This window comes from Brachycentrus maculatus, unplaced genomic scaffold (assembly GCF_059751285.1).
Source record: "Brachycentrus maculatus isolate JH-2025_06_01 unplaced genomic scaffold, ASM5975128v1 h1tg000167l, whole genome shotgun sequence".
NCBI classification, from domain to species: Eukaryota; Metazoa; Arthropoda; class Insecta; order Trichoptera; family Brachycentridae; genus Brachycentrus; species Brachycentrus maculatus.
In genome coordinates, this window is record NW_028280920.1 from 684,375 (window position 1) to 697,192 (window position 12,818).

A 12,818-nucleotide genomic window follows, 5' to 3' on the forward strand; every position below is an offset into this window, starting at 1 on the left:
TGTAAAAAGATTCTACTAACTCAATTCCGTAAAAAAAGCATTACAATTTGTTTTCAGCATATTTTCAGGAATATTTTCAAGTAATCACCGGATTCGCTGAAAGCTCCTATAAAGAAAAAAAGCCCCCCAAGTGTGAAGTGAAACTGTCATTAAAGTTCTCCCAAGTGTTTTGTTCTTTAAATTAAAAGGCAGAAAAAATAAATGTGCCAAGTTTGTCGGGTCGGAGGAATTAGCATGCAAATGATGGGCAGGTGAGGAGTGAGGAGCTGCCAAATTAGGAGCCAGAAAGGGGACGAGCACCCCTATCATTTCTCGAAGGGCTCACTTCTGAAGTTTTTAGCTTTAAGCTCTTGAATTTGTCATAGAGACACAGATTTACCTTTAAAAGTCTGTGCTGATTGACTAGCATAACATTTTATTGCCTTTTCATATATATCGAGCATATTTATTTCATCCCTTAAAAACATAATGCTTAAGAGTAAGCCATCGTACTCTTGTAATTTGAATCAGCTATGGAACAAATTTATACAAAAAAAAACTGTTTTCACCGTCATTTCAGTAAGTAATTTTTTTCCTTCATATTTTTTTACTAACGTTTTACTTGGTAAATACCACTTTTTCTTAAAATCTACATATTACGACATGTTTACAACATTTTGAGTGTGTCCAAATACTTGTTTACAAAATCTGGATTATCTCCAATTATAGGAGTTATTTTCATATTATTTTTTGACATCTCATCAAAGATGAAGAAGAATATGGAAGTCTGGGCATTTACGGGGCTTACGACCGTCATAGGCTGGTTTAAGTGATCACTTTACACACGTGTAACATTCACCAATTCTACCCATTATTGACAACCACACTACTCAAATTCTTGGAAGTTCTATATATATGAACCAATTTAGAAACTTTGTTCTTGAATCACTAGAACTTCACTAGAGACAACTATTGGTGAGATGTAAAGAAGCTTTTTTATTAAGCAGAAACTCTTAAATTAGTATGTGAGATCCGAATCCTGGATTATAATCACACATGAGAAACGCCAGAAAATACCATTTTCATTTTTATTATTTAGCTTATAATTTGACCAGATAATTTATTTACAACATTTTGAGTGTGTCCAAATACTAGTTCACAAAATCTGGATTATCTCCAATTATAGGAGTTATTTTCATATTATTTTTTGACATCTCATCAAAGATGAAGAAGATGAATATCACTTAAACCAGCCTATGACGGTCGTAAGCCCCGTAAATGCCCAGACTTCCATATTCTTCTTCATCTTTGATGAGATGTCAAAAAAAAAAAATATTACGACATCTTATTACATATTTGACATCATTTTTAAACACCGCATGTAAAGCCAAGACTAAACTTCTTCACGAATCTGGGTTTTCTCTACTTGGAAGTTTTAAAAAAAAATGATATCTCAACATTTAAAAAAATGAATAGTTTATATAAATCTTGCGATTCGTAAAAGAAAAACAAAAAGAGATTTTGCAAATATACGTAAATTATATTGCCAGTCATGAAATTTATGATAGATGGTTGCAATTGCGTTCACCATGTGGTTTGGTAGCAAACTTCGAAACTAATCACCACTCTTCCAATTTTTATCTTAAAACGTTATATTAAATATTTAAATGAATTATCAGACTTTAAATATTCAAATACATTTTTTATTAAAAAAATATAACCAATGGTGTTGTGCAAAAACCGTGCATAAAATAGTTCTATATTCCCCATTTTACCTCTCTTAAGACATTAATGTAGATAACAGTGCCATTAGTTAGTATAACTTACCTTGTGGGCTTAGGCGTTCTTCGCTAAATAATGTGAGGAATTAACAAGGTGGTAACTTAAGTATTAAAGGAAACTGAGCTTCCGGAGTAAGCTTTTTAAATTAAGCGCTCGCTTAAGTAAGGCCAACTTGTACTTCGCCTTATAAATATGGGTGCTTCGGAGGGAATGCAAGTTCGCGTGAGAATGTAACAGCTGTCGATCGCAGGAGTTTATTTTCTACTTATTATACGAAATAAACAAATTAACAGTCTCGGAGTCGAGGTAAGAAGCGTGAAATTAATGCACTACTGATTTCATAAACTTATTGTCCTAATACTATTTTCTAAGAAATGTTTCATTCTTTAATATGCTGATATATTTATTTTTAACACTACACGTATCTGATGCGTTTTATTATGTTATAGGATGGAGAATTTTGTATAAAAACTTAAAAATAAAAATTCGATTATTTAAAAAGTTTTTATTAAATAAGCTTGTTTGCAGGTTGAATAGTATGGATAAGGAAGGTCAAAATAAATATTACTTCATTTTGAAACAATAAAGTTAATTTAATTTTTTTCTTCTCTAGGTATACAGTTGTATGTTTATTTTAACCCTGATTTTAGTATGGTAAAAAATATTTTATACAAATATTTTAGCATTCAAATCCCACTTTATTACATAATGATATTTCTTCCGTATTTTGATTTTTACATATTTTCATGACAGTTAAAATACACATTGTAATTAACAAATAAAAACTAAGTATTGCATAAAAGCACAAATAAATTAATATCCACAATAAATTCGACTTTGCTTTGACATACAATTCTAATCCAAATCAATGGTTTTCTTCCAATGTTATAAATTAATTATTTTTTTTAAAGGCACGACAGATAGCCATTCAAATACATGTGTAACAAATTACATAAAAATAAACTGAATTTGGTGCAAATATGAAATTTGAAATAATGTTTTGTTCTGTATCTGACACAACAAATAATGGGAGGCTTTTAAATCTGTTCCAAGAAATCAGAATAATTCACTTCAACTCGATTACCAGATTTATTTATTCCGCTTTCCTAAACCCTTAATATTCCATCTTTTAAACCGATTTTACGCCTCCTGCTGGAAAAACAGAAAGGGCTTATCAAATACTTCGTGATATTTAGGAGGCGAGATATCGAGTGGGTTTTTTGATTCGGGGCCGCTGTTTCGAAGACTGGCTTGATATTAGTGGACCGAGTTCCATGTTTAAGGCAGGATGGGTTGGCGCGTTCTTGGAGACGATTGTACCCTTATTAAAGACTTTATCAAACACCTTTCGCTAAAGTTTCCCGTGCTTTTCCCCCATTGTTTTTCTCCACTTTCCGCCAGTTTAAATGTCTAAAGTGTAATTCTCTTATGCATTGCTAATTTCGAGTATCCGTCGGGGGAAATTTTACTAAATTTAATAGCTTATTGTTTCTGATAAGACTTGCCAACTTGCCGGCGGAGACGCTCCTTAGAAAGTTTTTCCTTAGAACTTGGCTTTGTTCATAGCGGAGGAATTAATGTTTTCCAATAAAACTTTTTATTGCTTGCGCATTCAAATATATCGGAAATTGTATTATAATTTCAAGTATCTATTGGTTCTTTGTTCGATTTCAACGAACGGATTTTTAATAAATATTTATACAAGTTGTTGAAATAAAAATATAGTTGAAACAGATTTTCTGATTGAGAAAAATATTATTTGTTTATTTATTTGTTACCTCTGCCTAAATTGTAGTTTATAATACAGTCATGTGATTATACGTATATTTTGAGTTTAAAAAAATATTTTTCAATGTTTGTGAAAAATTAACTAAATTTACTTCAATCCATAGTATAACTCATCGTTTAATAACATTAAAATTGTTTTGAATAAATCTTTGAATTTAATTTTAAAAAAGGATTTTTAAAATAAATGTGTTTTTAAATATAATATCATCATTAAAATTTTTGTTACTCATTTACATATAAATTCTATTGTATAAATGTTTGAATTTAATTTATGAAAATAGTTTTAAAATACATATATATTTGATAGTTCTGATAGTTCAAATATCATGATTATAAATTGATTTGACAGTTATTTGTTTGGTCATCTACTTTTGATCAATTTTTACTAAGAAAAAAATAATATTTGTAAACATTTAAATCGAACACCGTTTAATGATGTTGAATGCATCGGAAGATATGTCACCATAGATTTTTATGAAAAATAAATAATGTATTTACCCTGCGGGGAAACGGCGTGATGGTAGTAGTAGTAGTAGTAGTAGTATTTACCGAGTAAAAGATTAAATAAAAATATATACCATAATTCTGACCGTATTTAACTTGATATGTGAAACTGCTGATTTCATTCAGATAAATTAATTAATTAATTTAACGAATATCATTCGTTTGATAATGCCCTAACAAGGCGAAAAAATTGTCACAATATGATTTTTTATGTGTTATTGTTAATAAAATACAACTAAGTAGACTCAAAAAATATGTATTTGATTTAAAATTAATAAATAAATTAATTGAAACAAAAACAAAAAAGTTTTTTGTGTATATATTTTGATAGGAATTCGTGTTGCACAAACTCATTTTTCCCACCCTGAAAAGTGGCACATTTCCTAAGAACACTTCACTGCGAAGAGATGCTTTGATTTATTGTCACTTTCCATGATTAGACGAATTATGCAAGGAATCATAAAACGAATCTCATACAATGTCCATAGAGCGTGTTATTCCCTGGCGGAACACGCGTCGCTGGGGGGAGAAAAAAGTTAAATAACCCCGTGGCGATCCAATTTAGAGATAACATTGAAAAATGAAAAGTTTCTCATACATGCAATATCAATATTGTATGGAGGTGCGTGGCGAGGAGCACCCACTCTCTCACTCTTCTTAGGGCCCCACAAGGGCGGATCGTGACGCACTGATTCCTTTATAAGAACAGCTATACACACATATTTTGTCCACCTCCGTAATATAATGGTCAGCACGCTCGGCTACTGTTCTAGAGGTTCCAGGTTCGATTCCCAGGGGGTCATAAAAATAAAAGTGATTTATTCACGCCAACATTTATTCGATATTACCCTGGACTGGTAACTAAAGCGGAGGGCTGATCACCTTTCCTTCATGTATTAACGATCGAGATAACACTGCGTTTATTTGATGCAGTGCTCTATGCAGCACTGGGGTGCGGATAATGGTTTTAATGAATACATGCATATACAAGTTTATGTATATTTTATATAATTATGTACTGCTTGCTGCGAAAAATTAAATAAAATGTTAAATTTTAGTAAGTTAGAACGATGAATGCTACATGTGATCACTTAAACAAGCCTATAATAGGTCGTTACCTTATATTCAATACGCAGATTTCCATAGTCTTCATATTCTTTGTTGAGATATTAATATAAAAATAACTATGATAACTTTATTGAAACAAAAAACAAAATTAATATTTTCCTGATCCGATTATTTACAATATCTTGCGTAAAAGTAACAAATCCAACAAGTAGGTACCCAAAAGGATCTCACGGTTATTTCGTTTTATCATTTTTGTTTTATATTAATTTTCACTGAAAATAAAAAAGATTTTCATTTCAAATAATACAAATTTACTCAATCGACATGAGAAGGACATTTTTTTATAAATCAAAGAAAAATAATCGATAGCTATGATGTTCGTTTTGTATGTTTTCAAATTGAATTTAAAAAAAACTAACACACATTATGTTTACATTTTCTTTGTTCCGTAATTAAATTCTGAAATACGAGAAATTTTAACTATATAATCTACGGTCATATTTATTATTTATTTATTAAATAATCATAAGATTAAATAATATATTTTTTTCAATCGTTTTGGTTTTTAAAAGTATTTTAGATGAATTAACTAACAATTTTACTAGAAATTTGATATATTTCGCGACGTATACTTATTTATTACTTATAAGTTACTTATTGAAAATGACTTTTGACTCAGTAGCGTACGCTACTGAGTCAATTTCGGCGAAAGAAGAAAATGTATTATAAATCGATTTTCCACTTATATCACCCGGACCCTAACGGCGCTAGAGTGCCGTAAGCGCCCTTCCTTTCCCTGTTTGAAAGGAGATTCAAAATCGCTTCTGTTTCCCTTATGAGCGTAATTTTTAGCTCTGGGGTCGCGTGTTGACTCTTCAGACTTTATGGCACTGCGAGTGTGTGAAATGTTGTCAAACGTGGGGATAATATTGTTTGCTTGCCTAGTACTTGCTACAGTCGAAAACCACCCTCACCCCCTTCAGGGATCACTTTTAACAGAGTACGTAATGTAGATATTTTGTTGTTCCATAAATTTATCGGTTTAAATTATAATTTATGAGCTTTTTTTTCAAAAAAGTACGATTGATGAAATCTGAAATTGCACCTGGTATTTCAACACATAAGGCGTCTTAACTATCGAAGATCCGTCAGGATATATGTTCCATATATGTCTTATTGGGAAAAGTAGCCTTACAAGGCATTAAACCCTAAGACCTTACTCGTAAACATAAAATTCAGTAAACGAACGCGAGGGGCCAAACGACTCCGTTAGAGACATAATTAAAAAAAAAAAAAAATTGAGAATATATATACTTTCAATTTATAATTTCAAAAATATTTGCAACAATTTTTTTAACTCCTAACCTTTCAATAGCTGTTTTCTTATCAAAGCAAAATTATCCTTTGTCAATCTTTTTCATTAGAGAAACTGTGTTTTATGCAAAAAAAGAATTTGGTAAATGTTAACTGGTTTTAAACAAAATTAAATTGCAGACCATTGACTATCATTGGGCATCAACTTCTATTGCATTTGTATTTGTAACATTTAAGGTAAAGTATATGCTACTGTTGAAATCCATTAGGATTCAAACTATCAATGTTCAAATCCACTTTATTATAAATGTGTCAACTTGATAAGAAACACCTATCTTATATGAAAGAAGGCAGGGGTTTCGACCTGGAATTTATCTGGCTGAAACGATCACTTTATACACTAGTGTAACGTTTACCATTCTACCCATTATTGAACATCCATATTGCACTATTTTATTAAAACTGTGTGTGTATATATAAATATATATAAATATAAATATATATATATATATATATATATATATATATATATATATATATATATATATATATATATATATATATATATATATATATATATATATATATATATATATATATATATATATATATATATATATATATATATATATATATATATATATATATATATATATATATATATATATATATATATATATATATATATATATATATATATATATATATATATATATATATATAAATACACTGGTCTTGGGTACTTTTTACATGCTGGAGCATTTTACATGTATATTTTTTTTATACATGGAATTTTTAATACATTTGAAAGTATGGTTGGTTGTGGCGCCCTCAGTTGAACATTTAGTAAAGTACTTAGTAAATAATAATTGTATTGTTATAATCTGATTTATTTTTTTAAGCTTTTATAAGACCTTGTTTGCCTTATAGAAAACATTTTCATATAATTTTTGCTACAGATTTTTAAGAGGAGTTCAGTAATTTTTCATATTTCTCGTACAATTAAAACCCAAATTAATTTAATATTTTCTATACTTGTATAATTTTTACGTCGTTTTTATCCAAGTATGTGCGTTTTTCATAACACACAATCCGAGTTTAATATTATGACCATCGTAGGGCTTAAGCGAATAATATAGTACACAAATTCATATTGCACGTAATAAGTAGTACGAAGTTTAAAGAATAAGACTACAGAAACAAGCTAAATAATGATAATAATGAAAAATGTCCTTAATTACGATCTTAGACTAATTAAAATTGCCACCACTAGACGGTCGCCTTAATTTAACTTCTCGAGCCCATTTTACAAGAGAAGAATTTTAGAACTTAATAAATCTACTAAAAGAAAATTAAAGCTTGACTCGTTATTTTCAAATTTTTCATCAAATTTTTCATCAGCCCTTGTGAGCTGTTATGTTATTCAGTATTTAATTGACAATTAGGTTTTTTTTTCAAAAGATATTTTATTATTGCTTTGAAGGAGACGATTTTATTTGGGTAAAAATGAGAATTGGTCGTAGAGGTTACTTTTTTATTTAAAATTATATTTATTTATTTTAAAATAATGACTTAAGTACAGTTTCAAATAAAACCAGATTCAAATAAACTTATAACACAAATTTATGAATTGATTGTGGTTGGTAATAAAAGCAGAGAAAACTTGGTATGATCAAGTTTTTAAAATACTTGAATGTGGTCAGGTCATGAGTCGGAATAATCGGCGTGTGAGTGTGAGAAGATGCACGAATGTGGAAGAAGCGAAGATTGTGTGCAAAGACAGATTGGTATGGCATTATTTTTTCTCTGCCTACCCCTTCGGGAAGCAGCATAAGTTAGTGTTATTCATACAAGTGTTTTAAATTAAAAATAAAGAACTTGATTTTTATCACTCGAGTATTATATTGTTATGACTGGTTGCGGAAGCTACAGATGCTTCTATCTACGGGTTTGAACATAAACTATATATGTATATTCAAACCCGTATGATAAATAAATATTACAGTGAAAAAACACTATTTTTTTTACCCCCCTGGGAATTGAGCCCGGGACCTCCAGAACGGTAGCCGAGCGTACTGACCATTACACTACGGAGGCGGACAAAGATGGCAATGGCATTCAATCATGTCTTGCCAAAAAGTTGATTCCGAAACAAGAAATAACACACAAGTGTTTTATTTTGATGTTTAAATGTATGAAGTAAATTTCCTAACAAAAATAAGTGATGTGTAATTTATGTCAAAATATTTTTTGAGCATGTAATATGGTCTTCTCTCCCTCCCTTAGTACCGAGAGGGATGCGCTCGGATTCTCAGTAGAATTAAAAATGTATTTTATTACCTGATAAGATCCCACCGCCGAGATTATAAATAAATCTTTTAAGTCTTTTGAATAATAATTATTGTCTACCATGCTGCGGGGGAGGCTTTGTTCTTTTTTCTTGGGTAATTATTTGATTTTAATTATTTTCGCAAAAAAAAACCGTAATCACCTTTTTGGGGATCGGAAAAGTTTTGCGTAATTTATTGCCATTAGACTACAATGTCAGCATTTTTGGCCATAAATTAATTTTGCGCATTTTTATTTTCAAATGCAGGTATTTTATTCTTGTTTTATTTTATTTGGGTATTTAACAGTTATATCAAGTAAACCTATATGCGAGTATTAATAAGCAAGCGATTGTACTTACTGTTCTAATTAAAAATTCTACATTTGTAAAAATATTTGAAAGAGGGACAGGGGGAAAGAAAAATGAGAAAGGGGAGGTATAAATAAAAAAAAGTTGTATTAATGTTAATAATAATAAAACCCTTATCCGCACCCCAATGGTGCATAGGGCACTGTGTCTTATAAACGCAGTGTTATCATGATCGTTTTACTTATGAAGGAAAGGTGATCAGCCCTCCGCTTCAGGTACCAGTCCATGGTAATATTGAATAAATATTACAGTGAAAAAATCACTTATATTTATTTTTACCCCCCTTGGGAATCGAACCCGGGACCTCCAGAACGGTAGCCGAGCGTGCTGACCATTACACTACGGAGGCGGACAAAATTAATGTTACGGAGTATTAATGTTACGTTATGTAATTTATTATTTCCAAGCTGTGGTTTATTCTCTTAAATGGAAAATAAATTTAATTAAATGGACACATTTTAATATGTGTTATTTCAAATGCGTAAATTTAAAAAAAAAATCAAACAAAAAGAATACGAAAATAATCCAAATGCTTAGTGACAGCTGTAAAGAAGCACGCTGTCCGCCATTATCATTTAAAAAAAGTATTACGTGTGTTTTTGTCACGTAGAACAGATGGCACTGCCATTGCGTCAAAAACATGTTTTTACCTGACACAAGTGTACATAAAAACATGCGCGTATTCGATCGCAACGTTTTGTTTGTTTAATACTTAAGATTTTAAAGAAACGAAAATTTATGTTTTTGTTTATATTGATTTATAAATTATTGTTTAAGTTTAATTTTTATTATTATTTTACATGCATTAATTTTGTTCCATTAATTTTTCATATTTATTGAAGAATTAAAAGTAATAAAATTTATATCTGAACGAAGATTTTGAGATGGACATATCGTAAGAATACTTTAAAATATAATAAAAAACGATAATTACATTACTTTTATACACGTTTGTAAATGGTTTTAAATAACGATATTCTTTTTTTAAATACCTTAACTGGAAAAAAAAATATTAATTGAATATTGAATTTGCTTCAATTTAATTTTTTTTAGTTGAAAATACATATATTCTCCAGAGTGAAAAATCAGTTGAAAATTTAATTTAACCGCATAACCATGATTAAAACAATAAAATATATTTTTAATTCTACCAGAAATATTCCAGAAAGTATAATCAAATTAGAAAAAAATATATTTCACATTTTTTCACAGAAACCAGAAGCTCGTAAAAAGTGTCGTTTGAAAAAAAATTAAATTAAAGAATATTTAGGATCACCCTATTTCAAGTCTGAAGTTAAACATGCGTGTAATCTAAAGAAAGCACTGGAACCACAAAGTCCTTTAATTACACCCCACCTCTTACTGGGCTCCTGGTAGGTACTTTACTTTTATTCGCTTGTTTTTTGCTATCATTATCTATAATTTAAAATTACCCCTTTAATTTTTGGAGCGCGAAAAAGGGGTAAAAACTAATTTAAAACTTTGTTGAAATTAACGATCTTATTGTTAGGTGTTTTTATGACTCCTCGAGAACTTAAATCAGTTTGCAGGGAATAGCGTAATTCTTTAATACATAAATACAATGTACTTAATACTTTATAACTATGATGTAATTACAAATAAATTTAATCACCAGTTTAAAACTACCATAAGATATAAAATATTTTTTTAATTGTATTTTGGATACATTGGTCACTTCTAATAAATAATCATATACACTAAATCTCTTCCCTCAATTATTGGAAAACGATAACCATTTTACGAATAATCCTTATTGTTTATTGAAAATAATGTTTTACCTTTTTGTCTAACTACGACTTTAAAAACTTAAGTGCTGAAAATATATGTTTTTTTTTCATATTGAAATATTTTTTCTTTTGTTTGCACATAATTTTTATTTTAATATTATAACAATTAGCTTTATATCAAAGTGTATTTTGCGTTTTATTGTATTTTGACGTACAGGTTTATGTGGATTTTTTTGTCTGTTAAAGTTTTCAATATAAAAATATATGTTTCAAATAAATAAAAAATAGAAACAGCTCCTACTCCCTCTTCATCCTTCAACGTTCCAAGGACACAATAAAATTTTTTAGACTGAGTACATATGTAAGCTTCACATACCATAACATGTTTAAAAATGATGCGGAATGCATCGAAACACGTGAAAGAATAAAATTTAGGAAATTGTATTCATTAAGTAAAATTAAAATTAAAAAAGGTTCAAATAAACATAAATTAATAAAATTTAAATATAATAATAACCTAATTATGCCAAGTTTTCTCTGTTTCTATTACGAAACACATTCGCCTCATGAATTTGTTTTACAATTATTTCTTCACTCATTTGGTTCCATATTAATTTTCTTATGCTTTTAATATCGTCATAGTGAATGGTACTCGTACCACGACTTGCACCCAGCCCCCACGAGTCATCACATACATATATTACGTCACTGATGTCTTAATACAATAAGTATAAAACCTTTTATTAATTTCTTTAATTTAATTTTTGTTTGCAAAGCACTATCCGTATGGTAACCGCATTAAAACTCTATTCAATTGCTGCATTTTTATTCTACATAATTAGATCAAATTAAAATTTTCCACTCAACTTAATGGGAAATATTTCATAGACTATTATTTAGTTTCCGACCATCGGATTGCTAACATTATTAACCCTTATAAAGTAAGGGGTTGAAGTATGTGTAATCATTGATTCATTGAGGTGAACCGAGTGCACTGCATTGCTCAGTATTCAGTGATTAAATTAATTAGTCCTGCAAATTGCAAATGATTTTGTTAATACTGCATAGTTGTACCTTGTTTTCACTATATAATTATTTTAAACCAACAATATAATTAATGTGTGCTTGTACTTAATTATGCTAAGTATTTTATTTTATTTTATATACTTAATAATTTATCTATATGATCAATAGTGAAGTAAAAAAAAAAATAGAAATAAAATGGAACATCTAGATTGATTTTGTATAATTTAGTAGTCTTTTGTAAAATGTTTATATTTAAAAAATATTTTTTTTTCTTAAAAAAAACCGCAATATTAAATCATTAACACTCAATTTACAAAATAAATTATTTTATTTTACTTTATTTTACACAAAAAACTATTAACATAGGAACAAAATTAATCCTTTTAATATTTTTTTACAATGTAGTAGTTTTACATTAATGAACATATTTTTTTAACCCTCTAAACTTCTATCATTAGAAGCATGTCTGCAAGTTATCCTACTTTTATACAAGCTTCTAAACATAAAAGCTCAGTGGAAGGGGAGGTATGAAAAATAAATCACTAATACCCAACTTATACATTAATACGTTCTATTGTACCATATTTTATTTTACATGCATCTTATTCTCTTTTTTAACTTTTGCTATGATATTATGTTTTACTCCTTTACTATACATATATTTCTTCTTTGTATGTACCTTATTATCTACTATGTAACATTTACTTATGGTTATTGTTTAACTGTTCTGCAATATTCTTTATTCTAATATGTTTACTAATGTTTATTTTCGTTATTCTATACTTTTTTATACTTTTTCCAGTGGTAATTAAAATGAATATATTTTTCTGCTTTTTCATATAAATTTTAGGTACTGTATAATTTCTACAAATGACATCTGGATTAAGATGTAAATTAAAATAAAAGTTTAA